Source organism: Pinus tabuliformis, chromosome 2_2 (genome assembly GCF_031772625.1).
Source record: "Pinus tabuliformis cultivar Carrire ecotype Pingquan chromosome 2_2, CPIR1, whole genome shotgun sequence".
Classification (NCBI taxonomy): domain Eukaryota; kingdom Viridiplantae; phylum Streptophyta; class Pinopsida; order Pinales; family Pinaceae; genus Pinus; species Pinus tabuliformis.
In genome coordinates, this window is record NC_142300.1 from 93,672,475 (window position 1) to 93,689,634 (window position 17,160).

Below are 17,160 nucleotides of genomic sequence, written 5' to 3' on the forward strand. Positions count from 1 at the left end.
TAGGAGGAAGAACTCTCAAAGCAAGGTGATAGAGGAGATGAGGGGTAGAGCACCCCATTCATTCTGAAAAAATCTGGCAAGGAACAGTAGGAGGGTCCAAGGAAAAAGCAGAAATTAGACCAGTCACAAGTGGATCCAATGGTCTTAACAGAAGGTGATCTCGATGAGATCAAGGATAAAATCAGGGATACCACAACTGAGATGTTGCAACAGTTTGAGCAGTAGTACATGCAGATGTTGGGGAGTGTCCAAAAGGATTTCCGTGAGCTACAGATCCAAGCAAGTAGAATGCAGGAAGGCACTGGACAAGCTAGCCTGGCACCTGGGATGAGCCAAGCAGCCGAGTTGGTAAGGACCCCAAACCTTAGGACTATTGCATTTCTAGATGGGTCCCTTCGAGTGGAGTTAGCCGATGATCGCATCATCCTAAGCACAATCAAGAACATTGCACTAAATATAGTGGTGCTCTCCAATGAGACCCTCCATGCGCTGGATGTGTTGGCTTGTATGGGCCTAACCTAGGTTCAGATGTGATTTAGCCAAGAAAATCCCTGTACTACTAGCTCTTTTGGCAACAGTCCATGGAGCGCGGACTGAGGTCTCACCCAAAGTAGTATGGGAGGGTATTAGAACTAGGTTTCCACACCCTAGGGATGTCTGATGAGCTTCTGGCTGTCTGTGTTTTGACCCTGCGTGCACGTCGCTACGTGCATCTATTAGTCCCTCGCAACCCATGATGCTGCCTTCGCGCAGCCCTACTTGGGGCGCGATCTGTATTATACCCAAGTTCCTTGCTATTTAACCTGTTATTACCCGATTACTTAACTTATCTATGTAAGACTAGTGATAATTAACAGTATATCCAACAATCATATAAGTGTGTGCGATAAACAAAATAGTATAAATGTAAAGAATGCAATACATAAGAAGATGCACCAAATTTGGAATAAACTTCTCCTTATTATTCTTCATTCAAGGTTACAGACCTGACACTGCCCTGTACACTCAACTGCAGGGGTCCACGAACTCAGCTGCGGACTCTACTAGGCCTCTGTGCACTCAGCTGTAGAGCCTCTTCCTACTACTATGACCCAATACACTTAGACTCTTACTCTATGATCTATCTTCTCTCCTTTCCTTCTTAGCTCCTCCCTTTACAACTTAGAGCCTTGCTCTATTTATACAATCCCATGGTCCATGGACCATGGGTAGGCTGACATGACATTACATTTCCTTACAACACCTAGGGTGAACAACCCTATGACTTGACCTATACTTTGTGTTTCGCACCCGCAATTCGCAGAGTTTTACAATACATTTGACCAAAACTTGGGCTTTGAGCCCCAAAACATGCTGTGGGGGGATTCCATGCCCAACAAGCCCCCAACACAAACATTGTAACTCCCCATCGAGTCACTCTGTCAGCACAGCGATCTTGCATAGAGCCCCTCCATCTGGTCCCGTACTGCTCGGAGGACCATAGCGCATTGTTCTGTTGTTTGTTGGACCTGCTACATGCACTCTTCCGATGCTTCTTCGTGACGATCGAATCCCTTCCTTAGCGTGTAGAGCACCTGCATCCGTGCGATCTTGCCCTCGATATCTACCGTAATGGTGAAGGCCTCATCAATCCATGGTTGTACGCACGCTTTGAGAAGTGCCTCTTTCTGTCTTGCAGCATCCACCTGCTCTTTCAGTGCCCTTGTTCTCTGCATCTTTGCAAGCCATTGAGTAAGGACGACTACTTGCACAGTTCCCCTTACATTTTCGTACTACCCCTGAAGCTCACGCGCCTCTGTTTCTAGGCGTTGTATGTTGGGGTCCTCCTGCAAGGATGTGAGGACTCCAAAGGCTTGGTCCAACATACTGGTACAGCCCTGTACTGCCCGTTCAATTTCTTCCAACCTTGTTTAGATAGTGCTAACATGCTCCTCTCTAACTTGCGAGGGAGTGGAAGGCTAAGCCTTCAACCACAGCTTGGAAATTTGGAGATTCATCTCCAACTGCACACGCGTTGTTTCCTCACGCACGTTTCAGACTCCACTTGCCAAACAATGGATCTACATTTCTGTTGCTAGGTCTACGATGATGGAAAACTCTAGGACTCGCCGGCATGCTTCATCAACTGTTTGCACTAACTGCTGGTTTTGTGACACCAGTTCATCACGTTGTAGGTTGTTGTTCGATGTTGATCTTTTGCTCACTCATCACCTAAATCACACAGCCCTCCTTGGCACAGAGCTCTGCTGTTATTCTATCATGTAGTTGGTATAGTGTGTTCGTGGAAGGGTAGCCAAATTAAGGCCAAGTCCCTTGATCCTGCCAACCGCAGCTCTATCGATCTCATTCTCTGCTGTTAGCGCCCCTTTTGGTAAAACTATTGTATTGGCCATCCTTGTGCATAACATCTGCTCTATTGTTGATGTGCCTGCTACGACATAGGTGGCTATGGTTCCTTCTTGTGGGGGCCACACCTGTAGTTCCTACAGATGCACCCTTAGGGCCCCCAACACAGTCTATTGCTCCGACATGGCTTCATGGAGTGCTTCCTTGGTGACCTCGTGAACTATGTCACCAATTTTGTAGAGGTCACCTTCCATTAATGTGATCGGGTAAATGGCTAATTTGGAGGCCTCAACCTTTTTCCGTGGACCTGATCTCTCTGTGACGCATGGCCTTTTTAGTTGGGTGGAAGTTGTGCCCAGGTCTGCGCCTTCTTCTGCAAGGTCTATGTCCTCTGCCTCCTGTCATGCAGACAATTCCTCGCCCTCCTCTTCCTGCGTTGTTGTGGCCCCTATTTTTTGCACTGCTACTACTACTTTGGCGGCCTTTGCCTACTCCGTGGTTGCCTTTGCTACCCCACGGATTGCCCTTACCTATGTTGCCGCTTTTTCATTGTGCCTCTTCTCGGTCAACTACGTGACATGCAACTTGGCCTCATCCTTTCTTTTCTGTGCTGCTATCCTATCCAGCTCCGCCAAATCTGGGGTGCACCACTTGGGAGGCCATGATTCTAACACTGTAAAAATTGCATCATCAGTGGCGATGAAGGGGAGCTTGGTCCACTGCTACGCCAGATCCTTTCACGCCTTGATGTAAATATTATGCATGTCCACCTTGAAGTCTGCAAAGCTCCGCAGACTGTTGTGCACTGTGGGGGATAGGTGCGGCCTTCTATTAATCCACATCCGAATGCTCACCTCCATGAGCACCATAAATATCTTTGTATCGTGAATCTGCTTCACGTCCTTGGTAGCCCAGAGCGATGCATACTTTGTGGCCTCTAGTAATACGTGCTCAATTCTTGGGAACTGACTGTCCTCTGGCAGTTCTCCCACTACCAGAAAAATGGACAAGAGTAACCAGGCATAGTGGAAGGTCTTACCCTTATCTTGGGCTTCCTTGCAGTTGATCAAGAATTCCTTGCAGAGGAACTTAGCCCAGTTGAATTGGACGCCCTCTATGCATTGTTCGGCCAATACAACTACCAGCGCTGGTACTTCATTGCCACGACCTTTTCTCATTACCTTCCCAACCAGGAGTTGGGTGGCTATGCACACCCCTTTATCTTTGATGTTGTTGATTGCATAACCCCTCTTTTTCTTCACGAGCTTATATTTTTTCTTCATGGCTTCTGCGAGAGCCAAATTGCCGCTTTTTCCTACTATCATCATGGGGTCCTTTCCATTACAGGGAAGCCAAGAAATATTATGGATGAGATCCATCATGATGGGAATAGGCTCCTCCTACCATAAGTACCCATCATGCACCAAGAAAAGCAGCTGCATGATGATGAAAATAGTGATAGGCGCATGTTGAAAGTGTGGTGTCCACATCAGATGAAGCAATCCGGCCTTCTCCACATCGCACAGCCATTTTCGCGGCTCTAATGTTGTGACTACCTCTCCGTGCTCTGCTTCATGAGGCTCTCCGTCTCTAAGTGTGGGAACTTCTCGCTTCCCACGAGGTCCCAATATTCAAACATCATTGTGGGCACATGGTCTAGGTGTGAGCCTTTAAACAAAATTCCATCAGGGAGGAGAGGGGTTTGGAGTGTGCTCTTTGTGGCATCCAGATCCTTTCATATCTTGGTTTTCCATTTTCGCAGATGGACATACTCAGGAAATTTTGCTGCAGAGCACACTGGTCATATATCCTCTTCCATGTCCTCTGCTTCCTCTATCTCATCGATGAGAGCCTATAGGTCCTCCTCCTCGTCATCTTTCTCAATGGTGATAGCCTTGCCCTTTTCTTCCATTGAGAGCTTACCGAAATGCGGATTCCTCAGGGACATGCGGACTGGTCCCGCTGCCTGCTTATCCTTCTTGTGTCTTGGTGTCCAAGGCGATTTCGGGATTTTCGACGCGACCCCAGTATCTTTGGGAACATCGTGTACCATGGAGTTCTGCATGGCTTCGTCAATGGTTCGTTATGCAAAGCCCAAACCTCTCCTATTACTCGTCATCTTGTTTGAACTGTATGTGGTCTTTTGCAAACTTAGGTTCTCGAATATTGCTCAGCGCTCAACACTTTGTTCTTTGATTAACTACTCAAATATCAATTGAACAAGTGTTGTCTCGTGGCTAGCCCTGGGAGTTTTATAGCGCCTTTTGAATTCAAATTCGACCATTCCCCCCAATTCTAGGCCATCAAGGCTTTATTGGCAACAGATTGTCCTAGATCTTGCCCTTAATTCATGTCTTAAATGCCCGCCACCCGCTCCCTTTTACCTTAAATTAGACATCCCATCATGAACAGTGACACCAACAGTCACTTCCCAGCCTACCCGTGCGGTGGTGCAGCCCCTCGTGCACGAGTGCGAACCTTGTGACATATTATTTTTGTGCATACCTCCCTTGTCGCACAGCTCCCAAATAGACTCTTTTATATTCCCGTGCTCTCTTTCAGCTGCCTGGAGCGCTGAGACTGTGCTCCCTATGGCTAGTCAAGTGGTAACACCACCTCTGCGAGACTTCAACTCGCCTTTGAGTATAGTCCATGGAAACTCCTCAATTGCTTTTGCGACAACCGGCACCACATGTTCTACCGTATGTAGTGCGCTCCCCTGGTTACTACGTTTGGTGAGGTGCAGTCATAGCCATGGCAACAGAGTCATAAATTCTCGGTGACAATCTTCTAATCGAGTGGTATGATCATGCACACCTCATCTTGTCATCCTTGGTTTATCAACGAGACATGCTTTCTTGATCTCATTTTCCAGCCTCTTGATCTCGACGTCTATCAAAATGTTTTTCTTCCTCAGTCATACCCAGTCTTTTTCGAGTTCATGAAGTCTAAGCTTCCCTCGCTGAATGGCTTCCAGAATATTTATGTGTTTGACCTCGTGTAGCTGTGTGATTTCTTCATCCTAGTCTTCGCGCACTGTCACAACTACAAGAGCTCTTACGGGTGGACTCCTCTTTGCATTCTCTTCCAAAATTATTGTCTCTACTCTGTTCCGCACCTTTGGAATCATTTCCGCGATCAGGGTTTTTCACATGGTCCTATATGCCCATCAAATTGCTGGTACGCACAGGTGCCAATCAGTGTGTCTCGCCTGGTGAACCCTATTTAGTAATTCACAAACCCTATCGAATGCTTCTCCGTGGATAATTGGTAGTGCATGTCACCTTTCCTACTACTGTGGTTTTTTCCGCTTCTCTATTATGGGAGTGGTGTGCGCTTGTGTGGGTTGTTCACCATATGTCTGTACCCATTGAGAAAGGTGGGTATGCAAGTTATTCTGCCCCTACTGACTGGCTCTCATTCTGAGATGGGGTTTTCCAAAGCGTAGGCACATCATCCTTCTGCATCCATGCCAGTCCTCAAAACTTCCCTGATGCGTACCCCACCATCGTGCGAGCATTACGCACAGCGCCACTTCAGAGCATCGAATCACTGTTGTTCTGGTACCGTGTTTTCAAATTTATTCAGGAATTCATCCACTGCTGTCAACCCATCATATGTAGGCAAATCCCTTGCCTCTGTTGTCACGCAGCACAGTGATCTAACCATCATGTTGTAATTAAGTGTTGTTACTTGGTGCAGCCAATTCTGCCATTTCTCTATCTCTTCATCTAAATCCGAAGTTCAGGAGCTTTCATGCTCCCACGAAATCCTTCCATCTGTAGTCAGATTCACCCAATCTTCTTCTCGCGTGGTTATTTTGTAAATACAATCTAGATCATCATCACTATCATCATTGTGCACCGGTTCAGTGTATCACACTCCTTCGATTGGATCTAGCGGTACTACTATGCATAGTGACTTTTTTTCAAAGATCTTTTTGCACTTCTTCAAATTTATGACTTCATTCATATCAGTGGCCCAGACTATTCCTAGTAGCACATGATAGGGATTACTGTCATCAACAATCTCTATCACTTCAAAATCCACATGCGCGCTCGCACGTTCGATATCTACTGTTACCCCTTGCAATCTTCCCATGGGCAAGATCTTCTGTTCATTCACCATTCGTAACTGAATAGGGGACCACTGTAGCGCGGGTCTACCCGTGCTTTCCCATGTTTGTTTTGGCAGTACATTCACATCCAATCCCAGATCCAGGATTACCTGATCCATTTCATACTCTTCGATTTGCGTAGTCACCTCATTTCCCTCTCTGTGCATAATGCATGCTTTCTAAGTTTCCAGACCACGAGCGGTTCTCATAACTCCACGCACCTAGTGATAAGTTCCTGTAGTCCTTTTACTACCTTACTATCATGTATTAGTTTCATGCATGTCTCCAGAAAGGTAGTGAGCATCGAAGGATCCATCCCTGGTTCTAATTGATCCTTACTACATGAAGTGGAGGCCTCCCTGAAGCTCTTCTTAGCTTTCATGAATGTCTCCTTCACACGTTCTAAATCAAATTCGAGTTCCTTTGTAGGAGCCTTGTGAACCCACGCATTTTCATCTGACTACTTACCTTTATCATCACCAGTGGTCATACCTCTCCTAAGCATCATGTTTACATTTGGGTATTCTTCGCGTGGTTTAGACATCATCATTTGTAGATTCTGAGTCGGAGGGGGCTGAAGTACCCCTTTTTCGTGCAGTTTCTCTATCAATGTAGGGTTGTCTTCTGCCTCATGATCAAACTGAGTACAGTACAAAGAAGATGTCCTTGTTGAGTTTGTACAATCGCGGGCATAGTGCCCTGGCCCTCCGCAATTATAACAAATTAACTGTCAACGACCCCTTCCTGGTCCCATTCCACCTCGACCTCGATCACACCCCTGAAATCTAGCACGCGCCATTCTTGCATTCAAGTCGAGGGCTCACATTTTGGTTTGCACCCTGTAGGTAGGAGTCTGATCAATCATTAGTTCATAGCTTCTGCAGGTGCACTCATCATGGCCTACCGACCTGTAGAAGTTAAAAAAAAATTGCTAGGACGTCTGCGTATACTTCTGCAATAGATGGCAATTATCCATAGCGTGTTTTCCTCAGATTTGACAGATCATGAACCATAATACAGGTGCCACACTCAATCCTGCCTATGCGTCAGGTCTTAATGGCATCGGCCCTCCTCCTGCCAAGTAATTCGTGAACACTGGACAGTGGTCCTTGTCATGCCCCTGGCCATTGCGTTTTATGCACCATACCTCCTCGTGCACCTCTGGCCGATGTGTCCTATCTTGTTTCAAAATTTGCATTTCTAGACACAGATTTTGTAGTTGCACATGGATTTGTTGGACTCCCAGACTAGGGTCTTGTATAGGGGTCTCATGCAATCTCATTGCCATATCCAAAGCTTCGGCCTGGGTGGAAAGTTTTTGCTATGACAACGTCGTCCTTAAGTGTGGTGTTAGTGATGCTACAAACCATGCGTGGTGTTGTCCATCTGTCAAGGTCATGTTGGCTTCATGAATCATGCCCTTCAGTATTTGGTCCAAATCCTAGGGGTCTTGCCTGGGAGCATCGCAGTCTCCTTAAACCCGATGATTGATTGTGTTTCTGACTTTGGCCTGCTAAATTCCCTGTTCAGCGTGGTCTGGATTTCTGCAATTCCTATGTTTGGATGGTCATTATAATGCTTGATGTACCATGTTAATGCGTGATCCTACAATGCACTCACCAGCGTAGCCTTCTTGATATTGTCATCCATGATGCCTTGTGCTTCCCATATTGCTCTTACCATGAACTAGAATTGGTTCGGATCTTCATTCCCTACTCCTCTGAATACCAGTAGTTTGATCGCACTCACCATACTAAACTGTGGTGGTGGAAGATGTGGGGTGGGTGGAGATGGAGGTGAGGAGGGTGATACAGGTGGCGATGTAGGTGGAGGTGGTAGGTGCAGAATTCACGGCCTTATCAGACTGACCACACTTCTTGGAAAGACTTTTGCAAGATCTTCCTCACTTTCCCGCGAGGGGGAGATTAAGGGACTGGTTCCCAATTCTTCACTACTTCTTCTTTTGGTGTAGGTGGAGGTGGTAGGTGCAGAATTCAATGCCTTATCAGACTGACTGCACTTCTCAGAGATGCTTTTGCGAGCTCTTCCTCACTTTCCCACGAGGGGGAGATTAAGGGACTAGTTTCCAATTCTTCATTACTTCCGCTTCTATAGATCTTCCCACTTCATGTAGTCCCAAACATTATTTATTCACATAACCCGCTTTTCACACAATAGCATATTAATCCAGGTGTTCAAAGGTTTAATATACTTACCTTGCAATCCCTTGAAGAAATGTTGCTCCGCCTCACTATAGCTGATAGTCATGCTTGCCACGAACTAAGTGATCAATCCTTCTAAAATTTAGTCAATCGAATGGTCCATAACTCGCGTGATATTATCTCCTTGAAACTTCTAGTTTGCACACTACTTCTGAAGTCCACACAATTGGTTTGTTGAGCCTACACCTTCCCTGACTATCTACTAGCTTCGCGATCCACTCATACAACTCAGAACAAAAGGATGCAAAGAAAATTTCATGGATTTCCATATACAAGTAGCGCTCCAACCACTGTTCCTTAGTTAATCATGGATTTCTGTTTTCCTGCGCTGCGAACTCATGAATCGTCTTGTCCAACCACCCTTCAATTTCTTTTTTTGTTGGATTCCAGTGGCACGAAATTAGACATCCCTTATGTAGATCCTGGTCCCTGCAACAGAACCATTTTTTGGCTTGTATGAGCCTGACCCAGGTTCAAAGGTGATTTAGCCAAGAAAATCCCGGTACTACTGGCCCTTTTGGCAATAGTCCGTGGAGCGCAGACTGAGGTCTCACCTGAAGTAGTATGGGAGGGTGCTAGAACTAGGTTTCCACACCCTGGGGATGTCTGATGAGCTTCTGGTGGTCCGTGTTTTGACCCTGCTCGCACATCGCTGCGTGGACCTATTAGCCCCTCATAACCCGTGATGCTGCCTTCATGAAGTTCTACTTGGGGGGGCAATCCATATTATATCCAATTTCCTTGCTATTTAACCTGTTATTACCTGATTACTTAACTTATCTGTGTAAGACTAGTGATAATTAACATTATATCTAACAATTATCTAAGTGTGCACGATGAACAAAATAGTATAAATGTAAATAATGCAATACACAAGAATATGCACCGAATTTGGAATCATCTTCTCTTTATTATTCTTTGTTCAAGGTTACAGACTCGACATTGTCCTGCGCACTCAGCTGCAGGGGTCCACGCACTCAACTGCAGGGGTCCATGCCCTCAACTACAGACTCCACTAGGCCTCTATGTACTCAGCTACAGAGCCTCTTCCTACTACTACGAATCAATAAACTTAGGCTCTTACTCTATGTTCTATCTTCACTCCTTTGCTTCTTAGCTCCTCCCTTTACAACTTAGAGCCTTGCTCTATTTATACAATCCCATGGTCCATGGACCATGGGTAGGCTGACATGACATTACATTACCTCACAACACTTAGGGTGGACAACCATATGAATTAACCTATACTTCGCATTCCGCACCCGCAATTTGCGGAGTTTTACAATACATTTGAATAAAACTTGGGCTTTGAGCCCCAAAACATGTTGTGGGGGAAATCCATGCCCAACAACATAAAGGGGTGGGAGATGAATTGAGAGCCCACGAGTATAGAGTGAATAATGAGTAGATGTTCGCTTTGAAGACATAGGCTTTAAAGGAAAAAGAGGCACTACAAGCGCAGAGTTCACGACTAGAGTCAAAAGTCGCAAAGGCATACAAGACAATACCTGAACTCCACATCCCAGAGAATGCACAACCAGAAGCAAAGATCAGAAAATTAGCCACTGGTGTGCGTGAAGCTAAAGCCAAGGTTGGCCAAGTTCAGTTTGAGCTCAATATGAATATCACAGATCTACAGTTAAAGTTCCAACCCATGAATCTCCCTGAGGTCCGAGAGTAGCGCGGAGCCGCGATCAAAGAATGAATGGACACTCTGGATGCCACACTTGCTGACTGCACGACATTGTTCGAGCAAGTAATGGAGTTAGTGACCAATCCACAGGAGGATCTGAACCTGCACACATTAAACACTGAGATCAGGGAGCTACAGTGACAATATGATGAAGTTAGGGCAACCACGCACTCCATTGCACCAGCGCAACGCCTTGCTAAACTGTAGGAAGGAAAGCAACTCCTCGCACAAGTGGAGGAAGAACAAAAGAAGGAGGCCTTTCTAAAGGCCATACTATAGCCATTGTTGGAAGGAGCTGATCAAGTCATGACCACTATCTAGGATAAGCTAAAAGGGTTGCAGCAAACACAACAGACAATAAGGCTGGCCGCAGAAGGACCAGATACAGAAAAATTAGTGGAGGAAGTCAAGCAGGAAGCAAATCAGACAACTGCCAAAGTCACAGTAATCTAGGTCAGAGCTGATGGATCTTCACAATAAGATCGCAGTGCCAGCCAATTGACTTGAGGGCGAGTCACAATCTTTGTGTTGGGTGCATGTGATAAATGAAAAATTAATTCCTATTAAGGATTGTGTTTGAAATATTACAGAGGTAGGCACCAATGCAGCTTCAATTTCAAACATAAGAGGTGTAGTAACACTAAGAGTGGTGCTAAATGCACTCAGGGACACCTTCTTCATTTTAGATGAAATTAGGCATATATTCCCAGTAAAACCCACTTTCACTAAGTATACAAAGATGGATGAAATTTACAGAAGGGTGATGAGCCTCATAAATGGGTAATTATATGGGCTCATTTTACCTCCTAACTTAGTAAAATAAACCATTCTCTTAGCTTATTACATGATTTTCTGATTATATTTATGCTTATAGAGTGAGTTGAGTTAGTTATGATGCCATGTGGTCTAAAATGTGTTTAATGCAGATTATTGATGAATTTTGGGGTCAAAGTCAAAGATCTAGTGGAGAAATGGTAGCGATAACTTGAAGTGGACAAAGGAGAGGACTTATAGGAGTGAAACCCCCTTATTTATTATTCCTCACTTCAAATTCCCCTTCATTCAGCTCGGAGTACAAGAAGCCAAGTCATGCACTAGAAGGCAGCCGAGCAAGTGGAGGTTAACTGATGATTATCTTGAGTTTTGGGAGCCAAGCCTCTTTAATTTTTAGGAAGATATTGGTAGCTTCAATTGTGTAAGTAGAGAGGCCTAGGCCCTCACTAGGGTCGGAGTTTTGTTGTATTTTTGCTTATGTAAACTCTGCTCAACTTTGAGCTTATTATATTGTGACAGTTTCATGTAATCTTTTTACTATTTTGATAATAAAGATGGAATCATTTTTTAGTTAGCACTGAGTTTCGTCAGAGGGATGAAGCTCTTGGGTTAGGGCCCAATCCAAGCAACCAAGCTTCTCTTTACTTTTATTTGTATGTTTTATTCCAGTTTGTAGAATATGTTGTTGTTAGTTGTATTTCTTTTATGGTTAAGAATAGGTTGCTTTTGATGATTCAGTAGTTTTCTTCCATTTGTGCTTTCTATAGCAGGTTAAGTAATGATAAAGAAAAGATTTAAAAGGCTAGCAACAGTGCCTTGGCCTCTCTTCATCCCTTTGGGAGCATGATTTGAGGCAAAGACACTCTTGCTGCCCCAAAAACATAGATTTTCCTCATTCATAGGACTTCTAGCGTTTGCAGCATTTTAGTTGGTTAATAGTCTAGCTTGCATTGCTTCAGAAATTCTTCATCATGCTCACTTCTTTATTTGAAATAGTATTCTTTCATTCTTTCCTTTATTGCAGCATTCCTTAGCATTTCCTTTCATAGATCATAGTGTTACAGGGAAAAGTGTCTACACAGAACTGCTTATCCCACTAAGGTGTGATAGCTACCTTAGAAACAAACAAAGTAAAGCTACTTTTGTTTTTCCTTTATGAAGTATAGATGAGAGAAGAACAAAGAAGACCAACCTCTGTCTTGCGCTAATCTCCTAGTTCGATTCCTCTCTCTCTTGATAGTCTTTCACTACTTGTTCCCTTGCACGCCCAGCTTCACAAAGTACCTGTAAGATCACAGTAGCATAGCACTATACAAGAACATGGATCTATAATCATAAACAATCTAGGATCAGATGTAAATTGACCATACAAATGAAGCAAACATGAATGACGCAAGAGTATGGAGGAAAACTTGAATAGCTTTTATTGATAAATAAGAAATAGCCAAGGGGAGTTACAACCAGTTGTTCTGACCCAGCATCATCCTCTCAGCAAGGAAGCCCCTCTTCACCTCATACAAAGCTTAGATCACCCAACAATCTGATGTTGTCTCGAGAAACCAACAGCAATTCCTCACAATATGCAAAATTCCAGCCTCTGGATCTCTCAGATGAGGGATCTACATATAGATATCTGTAAGGGAGATGAGTCAGCTTGTGATTTGATTAGTGTCTTCCCTCTGATAGTTCTTGCTTCCACTTGGATATTGATGATATCTTACTCATCCTTGGTCGAATTCAGAGATGCAAGTGTCATAGGAGAAGTTTCTGGAAGTTTCCATGCCTCTCCACCTTGCAGAATGACACTGCCATTTGTCACTTCTCACCCATCGCACCCCATAGAAGGGATTTTTGAAATGCAACGCACCCACACAATGTGTTTAGGTGAGATGAAATGCACTTTGCCTATGGAGTAGCTCAAATGATCCTGTTTTGACCTGTTCTGTGCAGTTTTTCATGGAGAACTTCTGGGAGAAGTTGTAATCAGTTGACCTTGTTCCTTTAGGGGTTGGAACAACACTTTTAGGGACTTAGGAGCCCTTGGTTTATGGACATTTCATGCTTAGGGTTGTAGTGCCCAAAAATGTCTATAACAGTTGCCCCCTAAAGCATGAGGTCATTAATCTTTTGATGTCGGGTGAAATGCTTTATTATGAGGATCCGAAGTTCTTTCAAGCTGGGAGGAGACCTGTAATAAGATACAATACAATACATTATCTTCATAACATTTTCATGATCTAGCTGAGGCGGGCATTCCCATGCTCAACTTTATAAATTCATTTTCATGTACATAGGATAGACAATCGTCTGAGTGTAGACTGATGATTCTGGTAGAGCCATCATCCCTTTGATTGGATGATTATCTGTGTAGTAATGATGTGCATTTGATGTCTTTATTTCCCTGAATATATATCGCAGCCCGGATGGATGAAACTAGATCCGGGGTCTTCAATCTCGTTCGATCTTCACTCGAAGTACAAGTCGATCCATGTGAGAGATGTTCTGGAGTCGAACATGGAAAGACATCACCTGCTTACCAGCCAATGATGTAAGCTGTTAACAGGCGTGAGAGGAATCACCGATAATGATAATGACCCTCAAGGTACTGCAATACAATTCACGTGGTGTGAATAAAGGACTTGGCGTCAAACACCATGCAAAATCTTTTGGTCGAAGGCCATTGATGTAAACTTGTCGCCGGAAGTGAGAAACTTGCCATTGAGGCATGCAAGCTTCAAAGTACTGAACGAGGTGTTCCTAGATCAACTTCTTGGATAATGAGCTGATGTCGACAAGAAGCGATCCGTCATAGGAGGGCCTTAATGAATCCCACACCAATGACACGGAACGGAGCAAATGATTTTAATGGAGGTGAAAACGATCTGATGACATACGGTTCAGGGTGGCGGTCATGAAAGAATGGAGTATGAATGTATTGTAGTGGGTGAGACACAGGTGAATTCTCTGAATGACTTCTCTTGAACATATTAGTGACACTGACATGATGGATTGGTAGCATTACCCCAAATGTGGATGGTGTGATGGGACCATGGCGATGTGACCGGTGAATGAAACAACCCAACCCGACTTGGATGTCGAGTGGAAGTGTCATGTTCAAGAGTGACTTGCTACCAAAAATGTTTCTTCAAGTTTTCTTCCCAATTTTCCCCAGTCATTGCTAACCAGTACCTCTTTATTTTTGTCAAGCTTGAGGAGGATAACATATGCTTGTTCTATAATTTTCCCTTCAGGCAAACCCATCGCTATGTTTTAATGAGTCTAGTGATAGTGAAACTCGTTCTTGTCTGCTATGGACAAGTTTGTCGCTATTAAGTTTTAACGAGTTTAACGACAAAGATAACTTGGTCCTTTTCAATTTTAGAGAGTCTGAAAAGGAACGTAAAGGAAACTCCAAAATTCCTTTTTCGTCATCTAATCCCTCAAGTCTGAAAAAGTATAAAACAATACAGAAGGGATGAATTTTCGATACTTTTAACGAGCTGAACAAAACAAGCGCTCGATCGTTTTGTGTAATAATCCCTCAGGTCCAAAAATATTAAAATCTAAAGGAGAGATAGCACTTCCGATCCCTTTAACGATCTGGAGAGGCCAATGGCTCGGTAATTTTTTCATATTTTATGAGTTAGTTGAAAATAGCTTAAAGGAGACTCGTCTTTTGAGGAATGAGTGATAAAATTGGGTAGCAGCTGATTCCAGGTAAGGTTTGGAATGTTCCAATCATGGAAATGTTACAAGGATGGCTATTGAGATCACTCTTTGCAGCTGTTCCTCAAAAGGGGTAAACAACCAAATGGAGGTGAACGGTCGGCCAATACAGAGTGGAGGTGATGATGAGAACACGACCAAGGCTTTTAAAGGCTCAAGCACTTCATTCACGATGGTTATTTACCAGGAAATAGTTCATTTTTTAGTGAGCTTAAACGCGGGGGAAACATTTGCTCATGGCTTATGTTTATTTTTTAATGAGCTTGAACTATGTGCTAAAACTGCTCGATTATCTAGTCGTATCATAAGAATGTCCCATTTGAAAATGGAAATTTTTAGAGTTTTGCCCCACATCCTTTCTTTATGCAAGTTAGGAAATGACCAATCCAAAAAACAGATAAATGATCGCTCTTTGCTTACATGCCAAAAGGTTTGCATACCCCCAGGTATAAAATAAAGTTTCAAGGCCACCTTTTGTTCAAACCGACAAAACATTTGTTTTATCAGGAAAGGTATACCTTTTTCAGGTTACCCAAAGATTGTTCTATTCATAGTGCAAAGAAAACACTTCTTCGGCGATGTCTACCGAAGTAGACAAAGGTGAACAGTGAAAACACCTCCACTCACATAACTTTGACAAGAGAATCTTGTTCCAGAATAACTCCCTCTTCCAATCACGGACAGGAATACAGACCAGTCATATATCTCTCACGGAAACCTATCCTATACCCGAAGTTTTCCTGCCGAAGCAGACCAGGGTGCATACCCCCTGGGTTTCAGTCATGTCCCCCGAATCACTCGCGCTCATCGGGTGGGCAGACTGGGGATTGATGAGACATTCCTTGTGTGAAAAGACCATTTAGGGATGGTATATGACTATTTTCTATGCGTGATCCGGGAAATGAAAGCTGGTCCACGAGCTTGACCACTCTTCCTTTGTGCGGAAAACGCATTACTCTAAAGAGTGAGGAGACAATGGCTCCCATGCAATAAATATAGTCTCTTCCAAGGAGTAGATTATAATCCCAGGGTCCTTGAACTACCATTATGTTCATGTGAACGGTTTTTCCTCTCAATGTTATGGCACATTGGGAAGGATCCCTAACGGTCGACTGGTTCCTTTTTCAAAGCTTGTTATATTTCTCATTTCAGGCAAAAGCGATGGCGAACCAAGTGCTTTCCAAGCAGTCGAGGAAAGGATACTCACAGAAGCCCCTTCATCTATGATGGTACCGGCCATAACCATTCTATATACTTGAGCAATAATTCGGAATGGTACACTAGCTAGCAAACGGGGTCTGCCTAGTTGATTCCAGTCGAAGGAAACAACTAGGTTGCTTGGAGGTGGGACCGAATAGACGGTCAGGTACGAATCTAACAAACTTCCTTCCTGCGGTAAAGGAATGGGTAAATTTCCCCCATGTTCATCAAAGTCTGTGCTTACGAAAAGAATTTGGACGGTGTCATCCTTATTCTCTTCTGTGACTGTATCATTTAAAGATGGAAGCTCTGAAGGCAAGACTGGGTCAACTGTCGCCTCGACCTTTTGACTTTCGTCTGGTATGGGTTCAAAAGGTTTGTCTTCAATGATAGATGCTTCGGCTGGCCACCTGGGTAGGTCAACCGACTTTTCAACTAGTGACGGACTCGGCAAGAGTTTTTAATATCCAGGAGGAAGTCGTAACGGTGAAACTGGACGATCGTCCAAAACTCTTTTAGCCTCGTCTAAGAAGGGACAACGGTGGACGGCATGGTCGCCTTTGCACAGTTTACAAGGAAATCTATATTTTCTTTTTTGTCCTGGGGCTTCACTTTCACTAGTCGATGGTGTGTTTTCAACATGATCATCAGAGGTTGACGACACTGGGTTGTGCAAATGAGGAGACCAGTCCCTTAAGATCCGAGGGATGCAAGAACAATCTCTGTGATAGTGGTCTCCTTTGCAAATGACACATGGTGATTTAGGCCTGGTTGGTGCAGTGTGTGGATTTTCGCTAGATGACACTTGGTTGCCCCCTTTCGCTTTGGGCTCCTTCTTCTTCTTCTCTTTCTTCTTCTTCTCCTTCTTCTTCTCAGGTACTTGATTTTTGGCTTTACCAACCCCATCAAGCGAAGAAGAAGGAGGAGAGGAAGAATTGGAGGAAGTAGAAGGTTGGTGGGTAACTTTGGATTCGTCTAGTTGCTGACTCGACTGTTCAGGAATTGTGGTGTTCTGAATGACAGAGGTTGAGAAGAGCCATACAGGCAAGCCGATTGTCAATCTTGGAAGTGACAATGTGGCC